We start from the raw sequence: 12,472 nt of genomic DNA on the forward strand, positions 1-12,472 counted from the left end.
TGGTGCTGGAGAAGACTCTCGAGAGTTCCTTGGACAGCAAGGATATCAAACCAGTCAATCCTAAAGGAAATCAACCCTGAATATTCATTGGAAGGACTGACGCTAAAGCTCCAACACTTTGGCCACTTGATGTGAAGAGCCGACTTATTAGAAAAGACCCTGATGCTGGGAGAAAGTGAAGGCAAAACAAGAAGGGTGGCAGAGGATGAGATAGTTAAATTGCATCAGGGACTCAATGGACATAAATCTGAGCAAACTCCAGGAGATAGTGGAGGTCAGGGGAATCTGGTAGGCTACAGACCACAGGGTCACAAAGAGTCAGGACATGCCTTAGCGACTGAACAACAACAACTCTTGCCAGGCACCTTTAATCAGGAAGCCTGGGTATCACCCTACACCTTGGATCACCTAGAACCTTACCTCTGAAATTCACACACCCCACTTTGGCCGCAAATTTCTTCTTACAGTTGGTCACTTGGCTAAACCCAGAATTCTGATGCAGCAATCATTCCCCTGGGGATTGAGGTGTCTTTCTTTCAGTTTTCAGGGGTGCTTTGGGAAAGTTAGGTACTACTCTAAAGATCAACCTTGGTGCCTCTTGTTTTCCCCAGTCTTATGAAATCTCATGATGTGCCCATCCCATGAGGGTCTTTTTTCGTTCATTATGCTGGGCACCTGGTAGGCTGTTCCAGTCCTACAGCTGAGGGAAACGTTCTTAAAATGTGGCTTTCATAATTTCCTCCCCTCTGATTTCTCTATTTTCTGTTTTCTTTAAATTGGGTATAGCTGCTTCGCCACGTTGTGTTAGTTTCTACTGTGCCACGAAGTGAACCAGCTCCATGTATATATACAGCCCCTCCCCTGGACCTCCCTCCCACCCGTCAGGAGGCACCAGGGAATTTTTAACTTTTTTATTTGGGCACTTTTAATACTAAGACTTCACTTTGACTTTTCACTTTCATGCATTGGAGGAGGAAATGGCAACCCACTCCAGTGTTCTTGCCTGGAGAATCCCAGGGATGGGGGAGCCCGGTGGCTACCATCTATGGGGTCGCACAGAGTCGGACACGACTGAAGCGACTTAGCAGCAGTAGCAGCAGCAGATTATATTTGTATGGGGGAAATGCTAGCTCTGAAAGGCATGATTTTATTGTGTTCTTGAACTAATGGGAAAGTAAATTACTGGATGCTGCTGCTGCTAAGTCATGTCAGTCGTGTCCGACTCTGTGCGACCCCATAGACGGCAGCCCACCGGGCTTCCCCATCCCTGGGATTCTCCAGGCAAGAACACTGGAGTGGGTTGCCATTTCCTTCTCCAATGCATGAAAGTGAAAAGTCAAAGTGAAGTCGCTCAGTCGTGTCTGACTCTTTGCGACCCCATGGACTACAGCCTACCAGGCTCCTCCATCCATGGAATTTTCCAGGCTACAGTACTGGAGTAGGGTGCCATCTCCTTCTCCGAAATTACTGGATAGAATAAGACAAATAATTCAGACCATTCCTTTCATTTGAACTTACCTGACTAAAACTGCCACAGTGAATAAAACCCAGTTTCTATTTAGGTAGTTTCAAAAAATCAAAGTACTTTTCCCACCATGATTTACTTATTCACATTTTCTCAGGACCTAACAGAATACGCAGAGTCTTGATTCCCCAAGAGAACTGGATTATTTTCCTCCCACAAATCCATCACAGGAACAGCTTTACTCATTATGTTTCTGTGTGAAAGTGATTTCTCATTACTCACTTAGGACGTCAGGCCTGTTTATTATGTGGGGAGAAACAGATACTGGAGAAGAAATGAAAAAAGGAAAATAAGAAGTGGTTTCAAAATGTCAGGAATTCACCTGACTGTAAGGACTACTGTACTATATAATTCTGTAATCTTTTTTACAGCCTATGTTATGATCATCTTTTATGATAATATTCATCTTTTTCTTCAAAATGTAAACTACCAACGTGGTAAATGATAACTCACAATTGAGACAGTAGCCACTATAAAACAGAAGCTATGGTGATAAAATAAAAGTTTTGCAGCTAGATTCCCAGGCTTGAAGTCAACCCAGAAATCTTCTGGTTTCATTACCCTTAGAAAATGATTTGATCTCTCTAATCCACAGTTTCCTAATCTATAAAATAAGGTTAAGAATAGTACCAGCACATCATAATAAGTGAGGATGCAATAAGATGGTGGGTCTGGCAAGCATACAGTAAGTATGCTGCTCAAAAAATGCTGGCAATTATTATTCTAGTTGCTCGTCCATGAACCACGACGTCAGTTTGGCCACTGTCCAGCTTGGATACACAGCAGGGTATTGTCACACTGCTGTTGTTCAGTTGCTCAGTCATATCTGACTCTTTGTGACCCCACGGACCAAGGCATGCCAGGACTACAGAACAAACTTCAGCTTCGGCATCAGTCCTTCCGGTGAATATTCAGGACTGATCTCCTTTAGGATGGACTGGCTGGATCTCCTTGCAGTCCAAGGGACTCTCAAGAGTTTTCTCTAACAACACAGTTCAAAAGCATCGATCCTTCAGTGGTCAGTCTTCTCTGTCACATTACTTATTCTGCTCTCATTCATCCCCATCAACCTGCCATGTGGGTTGTTCAAGAGTCAGAGCTACTTCTAAGACTGCTGCTGCTGCTGCTAAGTCGCTTCAGTCGTGTCAGACTCTGTGCGACCCCATAGACGGCAGCCCACCAGGCTCCCCCGTCCCTGGGATTCTCCAGGCAAGGACACTGGAGTGGGCTGCCATTTCCTTCTGCACTTCTAAGACTGGGGGACTCTATATTTCATACTCCTGTGTCTGGTAGTCATACACTGGCTTCTCATGTCCATCATGGGCTTTAGACTCTGATCAGCTGCTGGAGAGATTACTGATAACAAAGTGCGGGGCCTGAAATAGTGCTTGACACAAATATGCTGATCGATGGATCAAAGATGAATACACGAAGACTCTGCAACGTCCAAGAAATGTGTGATGTTTTGCCAGTTATCTTAGAAAAGGAATGGCTGGCATTTGTTTTTTTCTTATTATATTTTCATTTTTCCTAGCTCCCCCCAACGTCATCACCCAAAGATGGTAAACAGGGTATTTGGTATTTCATCAGCATAAGGCAGCTAGTAAAACATACAAATCTGGAGAGAACTGGAAAGTTTTAAACACTGACATGTAATTAAAAGTGCCGTGCTCATCAGGCTAAGAGATGGGGCTACAGCGTGGAAGCATTTTGCATAACAATGCACTTACAGTTCAGGAGGCAGAGTTATGAGGCACATAAATGTCAGAAATCACAACGGAAAAGCAGCTCCACAGGACCATTGGCACTAATTACTGCTGGCCCAGCTCCCATAGCTCTTGGAGGCTGACAAGCAGAGTGGGCACAATACCAGGTGTGCAACCTTTGAGATGCAATACGTGCATATACTCTTAAGTGAGAGTTAGGGTTTTCTGCCCCACTTTGGAAGGGCTACCACATCATTTCAGGTTTCACACCAGCCTACAGGGGGCTTAATAGCAAGTGAGTCATGGCATTTTACAAATTCTCGCTGGTACGATGGGCATGTCCCATTGCACCTCCCAAATCATCAAAAATATCATCCATGCTTCCATGAAAGAAACAGCAGGTTAAGATAAATATATCTTGTCCCTTACCTGGATCATTCTGTGACACTTCGATGATAATTTTTAAACAGCCCTCGAGACCACTAAAGTGCCCAGAGGATGAGGTTATCAGAGCTTTAAACTCAAGTGTCCACACACAAAATCAAACTGTCCAAATGAATCACCTAAGGGGCAATGCTTGTGTGATGATGAAGAGGGGACCCACCAGTAAAAGTAGTGACTGAGGAAGCAGCTGTAAATTTTCTGTACTTTTTTATTTTTGACCCTGTCTTTTTACCAGCTTTCCAGTTCTTCCACAAAAGGGTTGAAAGGGGAGAGGAGGCTGCACGTTTTTAAATTAACAAGGCATCTAGTGGTCAGCAGCCTAGGTTCAAGACTTTCAGTGGGGAGGGAGACCTGGGAACCTCTAATATTTACAAAGAGGGGATCTACATGGTCACCTGCACAGAACGCCGTCCCCACTCCTGCTGCCTGGCAACTTGGACTGACCGGTTAGGTCTCTCCTGCATGCTTTTTGCACACTGTGTTAGGTCTGTTAAATACGCCTCCACCGTACACTCAGCGTGGGTGTGTGTCCACCCAGCCCTGTCCAACTCTTTGCGACCCTGTGGACTACAGCCCTTCAAGCTCCTCTGTCCATGGGATTTCCCAGGCAAAAACACTGCAGTGGGTTGCCATTTCCCACTCCAGGGAATCAACCCAACCCAGGGATCGAACCCAAGTCTCCTGTGTCCATTTTTTTACTGCTGAGCCACTGGGGAAGCCTGTTACACTCAGCATAACCATAATTAAATACACGTGTAAGTATGAGTTCTATGCTTCTTTTCTCCTGTGACGCCAGCAGCTCTATAGAAACAAGGGCTGTGTCCCGTTCACGTGATGCCCCAGCATCCAACACAGAGCGCAACACTGAGAAGGTGCTCTCAAAACCTCCATGGAATGAATGGATGCCCATCCACAGCTCCCTGACTTTGCCCCCACTCCAGAGTGACTGAGCTGGACTCTGGGGTCACAGCATGGGACTCACAGGGCCTTCTGGCCACTGAGATGGGTGAGGAAGCTCCCCACCCACTGCTGGCCAGAAAGAACAGCAAACAGGCCTTCCAGGACACCCACAAACACCACCCTCTGAACCATGCAGTGGATAGTCACTCCATCCATCATCCCGCCATATTTTCCTGTCTCTGGGACCTCATGCAAAGGAACAGGCCTCAAATGTATCATCTTTATTTTTCTCCCACTAATGTTCTTTCTAACACGTCTACTCTCCTGTAAACGCCTCCACCCCCAAGCCATTGCAGGTCCCTCTGCTGGCTTCACGAAGACTGATGAGCTAAAGCTGGGGGAACAATGGGGACCCCGTCTCAGGGAGAACACAGCCAACACCAAGTGATAACACCCCCTGTACTGAAGAGCCCAGCGCAACCTAATTGCTCTGAACTTGTCCCCTGCAGGCCCCACACCTGCGTCAGCGTGGGCTTCCACGCTGTGCGGTGCCATGACTCTCACCATCAGAACTGCCTCTCAGAGTCGTTTCCATTAAAGGAGCATACGTCACCTGCTATGGTAAGAACAATTCCCCAACATCCAGATCCAAGATGCCCATGGCAAAGTGAGCCCTTTACCTGTCCTGTCTTGTCCTAAAGTTGCATATTTTGTTTCAGCAAGTTATTACTGAGTCTCTTTATTTAGGTGTGCCCAGAGAGGGGAGATGATGCTTGGCCAGACTAGAGGGTGGGTGAGGAGAACATGTTAGAGCAGGCTGTTTACAGAACCCGGAACATCCAAGTGCTCGGTAAACACATTCTGATGGTGCAGACACGCTACTCGTATTTTTACACTATGAAGAAAGAAGAAAGTGTTAGTCTGCTGCTGCTAAGTCGCTTCAGTCGTGTCCAACTCTGTGCGACCCCATAGACGGCAGCCCACGAGGTTCCCCCGTCCCTGGGATTCTCCAGGCAAGAACACTGGAGTGGGTTGCCATTTCTTTCTCCAATGCATGAGAGTGAAAAGTGAAAGTGAAGTCGCTCTGTCGTGCCCGACTCTTAGCAACCCCATGGACTGCAGCCTTCCAGGCTCCTCCGTCCATGGGATTTTTCAGGCAAGAGTACTGGAGTGGGGTGCCATTGCCTTCTCCGAGTCTGTCAGTCATGTCTAACTCTTTGCAACCCTATGGATTGTAGCTCACCAGGCTCCTCTGCCCATGGAATTCTCCAAGCAAGAATACTGGAGTGGGTTACCACTCCCTTCTCCAGGGGATCTTCCCGACTCAGGGATCAAATCCGGGTCTCCTGTATTGCAAGCAGATTCTTTACCATCCAAGCCACCAGGGAAGGCTATAGTATACTCAGAAATAGGAATTCTCAGGTGATGCAGTGGTGAAGAACCCGCCTACCAATTCAGGAGATACAAGAGATGCAGGTTCGATCCCTGGGTTCGGAAGATCCCCTGGAGGAGGAAATGGCAATCCACTCCAGTATTCTTGCCTGGAAAACTCCATGGACAGAGGAACCTGGTGTGCTGTAGTCCATGGGGCTGCAAAGAGTTGGATGCAACTGAGCACACACACATGCCAAAAAATACCTACATCTGTGATTTTAATACAGGAATAATAATCTGCTTTTAAAGAAGTAAAAATAATTTCTGTGATACAAGTGGAGCTTCTGTACCCATAAAGCAACAGCCTCACTATTCCCTGATAATTTTTTCCTTAGGGGGAGAGAAACCAAAACAATAAGACACCAGCTGTTTGTTCTCTGTATAGCCATGCGAAATCCTTCTATATAGCTGCGTCTGAATAAAGGAATTTTATTTTCCATAATACATCATGTCAACATGACACAATCAGAAGGTATATTGACCAAGCAGTATCCTATCATCAGATCAACACTTCAACTGAAAATATTCTCCTCTTTGGTACAACAACTGCAGACCAGTTAGAAAAGTCAATGGGTAAAGCCTGAATATTTGTGCAAAATTACGTAGATCAACATCCTGGTGAGACGTTGTATTTGACATACGAACAACAGAACAGCTTTTCATGAAAATTCAGAGACAAAGAGTCACTGAAAGACTAAGGTTAAGTTTCTAAAATTCTTCTCTTTATATAGCAATGGAGAGGGTGTTCCATACTTTTTTTTTTTTACCATTAGCACTAAATCCATGACAGTTTCCGTTGTCATCATACTGATGTCAAGGAAGCAAAGATCATTATTAACTTATAGGAAGATGATATTCTGGGAGTAGATCTTGCTCAGTACAGTGTTATTAGTTCTCAGCCTGTGACTGAAAGTCCAGGGAAAGAAGGGACATGGACAGAATCCAGAATGGACTGTAGGGGATCAGGGTGCTGTGTGTGCATAACTAGCATTGTCCCAGAAAGAAGACTCACTCGCTCAGTTCTAAGGAGGTGGATGAACCTAAAGCCTAACATACAGAGTGAAGTAAGTCAGAAAGAGAAAGATGAATCCTAACACATATATATGGAATCTAGAAAGATGGGACCGACGATCCTATGTGCAAGGCAGCAAAGGAGACACAGATGTAAGGAACAGACTTTTGGACTTAGTGGGAGAAGGAGAGGGTGGGATGATTTGAGAGAAGAGCATTGAAACATACACTACCAGCCAGCGGGAGTTTGATGAATGATGCAGGGCACCCAAAGCCCGTGCTGTGGGACAACCTGGAGTGATGGGGTGGGGAGGGAGGTGGGGGGCGTTCAGGATGCAGTGGACACATGTATATCTATGGCTGATTTATACCGATGTATGGCAAAAACCATCACAATATTGTAAAGTAATTAACTTCCAATTAAAATAATTTAAAAAAAGGAAGACTCAATCTCAACCTTTATTTTTCAATGACAGTTATGTCAATAAAATGTAATTAACTGGCTTCCATCTGAGTAAGAATGCCTAAGCAACACAGCACAGAGGTTAGGTATATAGGTTTTAAGTGAATTTGAACATCTTTTCATATATTTATGGCCACTGACCACTTTGTTCTTCTATTGTCTAAGTCTCCCATTCATATACTTTACCTATTTTTTCAAATTAAGTTGTATTTTTTCTATTGATTTTCATATTAAAACTTTGTTGCAGCATTTTCATTCAGTCTATCAACCTTCTTAATTCTATGATGTTCATTATTGCAGACAATTTAAAATTTGTATGTAGTTAAATCTATCTTTTTTTAAAAAGGTTTCCAGGTTTTATATCATGTTGAGGAAGGCCTTCCCTAGTCCCAAATTTTAAACTATTTCAATTATTATCAGAAAAAATATGCTTAAAAATATACTATTAAAGTTGTCCATTATGTTGTTCAACGTAATTTTTAAAAAATTCACAAAATTAAAATCGTATATACACATTTGTGCTAAAAAACAAGTTCTCTCTTCTGATAAAGTGCCACACTCTATTTTTTTCCCCCTAATTATGCTTTTTCTTTTGCTCTTGCAGCCAGGAAGCTCTGAGCCCAGTTTTATCAGGCTCTTCTCTTTTTTATTACTTGGATTTTTAATCCTCTGGGCCCTTTACTGCATGCTACCTTGTATCTTTGCTGAAATCAGAAAGTGATTACAAAATAAACAAATTAGAAAATGATTAAACAAATAAAGTGGAGAAGGCACTGGCGACCCACTCCAGTGCTCTTGCCTGGAAAATCCCATGGACGGAGGAGCCTGGTAGGCTGCAGTCCATGGGGTCGTGAAGAGTCGGACACGACTGAGCGACTTCACTTTCATGCATTGGAGAAGGAAATGGCAACCCTCTCCAGTGTTCTTGCCTGGAGAACCCCAGGGATGGGGGAACCTGGTGGGCTGCCATCTATGGGGTTGCACAGAATCGGACATGACTGACGCAACTTAGCAGCAGCAGCAAACAAATAAAGAGAAAGTGATTAAGTGATTTTAAAAGTCTATTATATTTAATTTAAATTTTTTTGAGTCATTTGTTTCTTAACCCATCTTTTTAAAAAAATATTGATATATTTCAGCTGCACTGAGTCTAGCTGTAGCACATAGGATCTTTAGTTGTGGCATGTGGGATCTAGTGCCCTGACCAGGGATAGAACCTGGGCCCCCTGCACTGGGAGCACAGAATCTTAGCCACTGGGCCACCAGGGAAGTCCCTCTTAATCCATCTTACGATGACTTCCTGGTCTGCTAAAATTAACTGACAGCCAGCTGATAAGATTACAGATCTCTTGTTCTCACTCTCATTGTTGTTCAGTCACTCAGTTGTGTCCAACTCTCCGACCCCATGGACATCAGCACAGCAGGCTTCCTGTGCTTCACTATTTCCCCAAGCTTGCTCAAACTCATGTCAACTGAGTCAGTGATGCCATCCGACCATCTCATCCTCTGTCATCCCCTTCTTCTCCTGCCTTCAATCTTTCCCAGCATCAGGGTCTTCTCAGATGAGTCCGTTCTTTGCACCAGGTGGCCAAACACTTCAGCTTCAGAATCAGTCCTTCCAGTGAATATTCAGGGTTGACTTCCTTTAGGATTGACTTGTTTAATCTCCTTGCTGTCCAAGGGACACTCTAATTATTAGTGTACAATTCTGTTTACCTTATTGTGACTGTTCTAATTATTCTTGAATCTAAGTCACCAATACAGTATACTAACGCATATATATGGAATTTAGAAAGATGGTAACAATAACCCTGTGTACGAGACAGCAAAAGAGACACTGATGTATAGAACAGTCTTATGGACTCTGTGGGAGAGGGAGACGGTGGGAAGATTTGGGAGAATGGCATTGAAACATGTAAAATATCATGTATGAAATGAGTTGCCAGTCCAGGTTCGATGCACGATACTGGATGCTTGGGGCTGGTGCACTGGGACGACCCAGAGGGATGGAGTGGGGAGGGAGGAGGGAGGAGGGTTCAGGATGGGGAACACATGTATACCTGTGGCGGATTCATTTTGATATTTGGCAAAACTAATACAATTATGTAAAGTTTAAAAATAAAATAAAATTAAAAAAAAAAAGTCACCTATGGCTTAAAGCAAGTATTTAAATGTTTCCTGATTAAACAAACCAGAAAACAGTTACTCACAGAAAAAACTCACATCAGAAATCTAGGTTAAAAGAAACAGCCCAAGCATTCCCCGGGCATGTTCTATTGTGGGCACATGTTGCATCTGAAGACATGGATGACAGTAATTGAACAGATGACCCAAAGACACAAGAGCTTGCCATCATTAGCCTGGAATCACCAAGGGAAAGAAGTGACACACCACAGTTTAGAAATATCAGCAAGAGTTAAAACAAGGGTTGGTGTTACCCAAGTAATTAGAATAACCCAAATACCCTACAGTCCCAAGAAACCCAATTATTTGGAATTTAACTGTAATTTGCATGCCTGCCTTCTGCTTTTTAATTAGTCTGATGACAGAACAAGGCAATGGGAAAGCTGATTTGGTATTACAAACTACATTTTATTAAAATGAAAAATTCATACCTATAGGATAAATGCAAAATTAAAATTCAGTAATAAAATGTATCTTTTATTCATAATTTTTAAATTGTTATTAAATTAGGTGATGGAGTGAGATGAAAGTTAAAAGAGAATGTCCTGAAATCTCTCATCTTATGCTCTATTTTCCCAATCCACACTTTCCCCAGATAAGTCCATTTCACAGGGGCCACAGCCAAGGGTTTACACAGAGGCTGGGGTGGGGTCCTCCATCTAGCAAATGGTGGTAGTTAACTCTTGTTCTAAACACCTTAACACCTCCTCCTTGTCAATAATGGGAAAATGTATAAGAAGTTTTATGTCTTTGGAAAATCAAATGCAGAGCCTTATGTGTATTAAGTTATGTGCTATGTGCTCAGTCGTGCGCTCTTTGTGACCCCATGGACTGTAGCCCACCAGGCTCCTCTGTCCGTGGGATTTCCCAGGCAAGGATATTGGAGTGGGTGCCATTTCCTTCTCCAGGGGATCTTCCTGACCCAGGGATTGAACATTGGCAGGTAGATTCTTTACCACTGAGCCACCTGGGAAGCCCAGGAATTTATTAGAAATGCAATTTCTGAGGCTCCACCCCAGACCCACTGAATAAGTCACTCAGGACAAGAGCCGGTAATCTTTTTTAACAAGCTCTACAGGTGGTTTTGAGGCACTAAAATTTGATAAACACAGGTCTACAGGATTTATTCAGCAACTGTATTTTAACTCACTGTAGGCTTGTCTACTTATTTTCTATTTAAACCCCAACCAAACATGTTAAGAAACTGGAACTAAAAGAGAGTCAAAGGTCGTGTGACATTCATTCACTGATCCGTCGATTCATCCGACTGTTAACGAATAGATGCTAAGTAGCCACTAGGAGTTAGTCACTGAGGCAACTGCAGGATCCGGGATACTGGGCTAAATAAATGGGACAAGGTCACTGTCCCCGGGAGCTTTCCCTCCACTGAGGAAGAATAAAACCAAACAGGTCAATTTACATGTCTCCAGCTGGGAGGGATTGGGGGCAGGAGGAGAAGGGGATGACAGAGGATGAGATGTCTGGATGGCATCCCTAACTCGATGGACGTGAGTCTGGATGAACTCCGGGAGATGGTGATGGACAGGGAGGCCTGGCGTGCTGCGATTCATGGGGTTGCAAAGAGTCAGATACGACTGAGCGACTGAACTAAACTGAACTGAGAGGGGATTATGAGGTGATGCTCCATTGAAGTGATCAGGCAAAATGCAAATTAAAATAACACTGAAATATAATTTCACTCCCATTAAATGGACAAAATTTTTTTTAAATGATAAGTATCTATTCTTATCAGCAATATGGGTGGAAATGAAGCCTTTGAAAAGGAGTCCAGTCATATCCATTAATGCATCAAGCACAGCCATCCCACTCCTGGGGATCAATCTTGTAGAAAGAATGTCACCTGTTCAAGGACATGTACCGAAGCATCAGTTATAGTGGCAAACGCCAGTTACAAAGAGAATGCCTGCCGGTGGGGGAATGTCTGAATAGATCATGGTATAGCCACACTAGGCAACCAGTGGAAAACAGCCATGCACTGACTTTGAGGGCAGCTCTATGACGTGCCTTCCGTAAGGAAAGTGACATGTAGAAAAATGTACAGGACTTCCCTGGTGGTCCAGTGGTTAAGACTCTGCCTTCTAAAGCAGGGGATGTGGGTTTGATCCCTGGTCAGGAAGCTAAGATCCCGCATGCCTCTTGGCCAAAAAAAAACAAACAAACAAAACATAAAACATAAGTAGTATTGCAACACATTCAATAAAGACTTTAAAAATGGTCCACATCAAAAAAAAAAAAAAAAAAGGTACAATGCAATTTTACTTTTAGGAACCAGGCCCATCTGTGTGTACATATCGCTGGTACATGAGCACAGGAGCATAGAAGAATAATATGGAGGAATGAACACCCTCAGAGGTGAACCATCTAACGTGGATTCAGGCTCAACACCCAGGCTCCCTCACTCTCAGTATCTTCCTACACGTAGTGCAGAAGATGAGGCTAAGCCACACGCTGGATGCTTGGACATCCTGAAGGCAAACACGCATGCATGAGACACGGGAGGAGAAGGCAGGCGGGGGCCACATCCAGCAGCTTCAGCTGATGACAAGCACCTTCACGTGTCACATCTTTACATCAGTTGAGTCCCCTGCGTCTGTCACTAGCTTCCCAGGTCAGGAGGGGCATTGGCTTTGCTGGCCTGGACATGGCAAGCACAGCATGACTCTGGAGCCAGCCTTCTGCTGTAGCTGCTGATCCCTGCATCCCAACTTGGATGGCACCAGCCTGGAACTAGCAGGGGGACAGAACCCCTGCATCCCTGTCGAGGCAGCAGTGTTCCCCCAGGGA

General features: G+C 44.1%; 1 protein-coding gene across 1 annotated transcript in view; it reads right to left on the reverse strand.

Moving 5' to 3' along the window:
• The window catches only part of LOC129624834 (microtubule-associated tumor suppressor candidate 2-like), a 142,464-nt gene that overhangs the window by 16,141 nt on the left and 113,851 nt on the right, over positions 1-12,472 (reverse strand). The window lies entirely within an intron of this gene.

Source organism: Bubalus kerabau, chromosome 12, assembly GCF_029407905.1.
Source record: "Bubalus kerabau isolate K-KA32 ecotype Philippines breed swamp buffalo chromosome 12, PCC_UOA_SB_1v2, whole genome shotgun sequence".
Classification (NCBI taxonomy): Eukaryota; Metazoa; Chordata; class Mammalia; order Artiodactyla; family Bovidae; genus Bubalus; species Bubalus kerabau.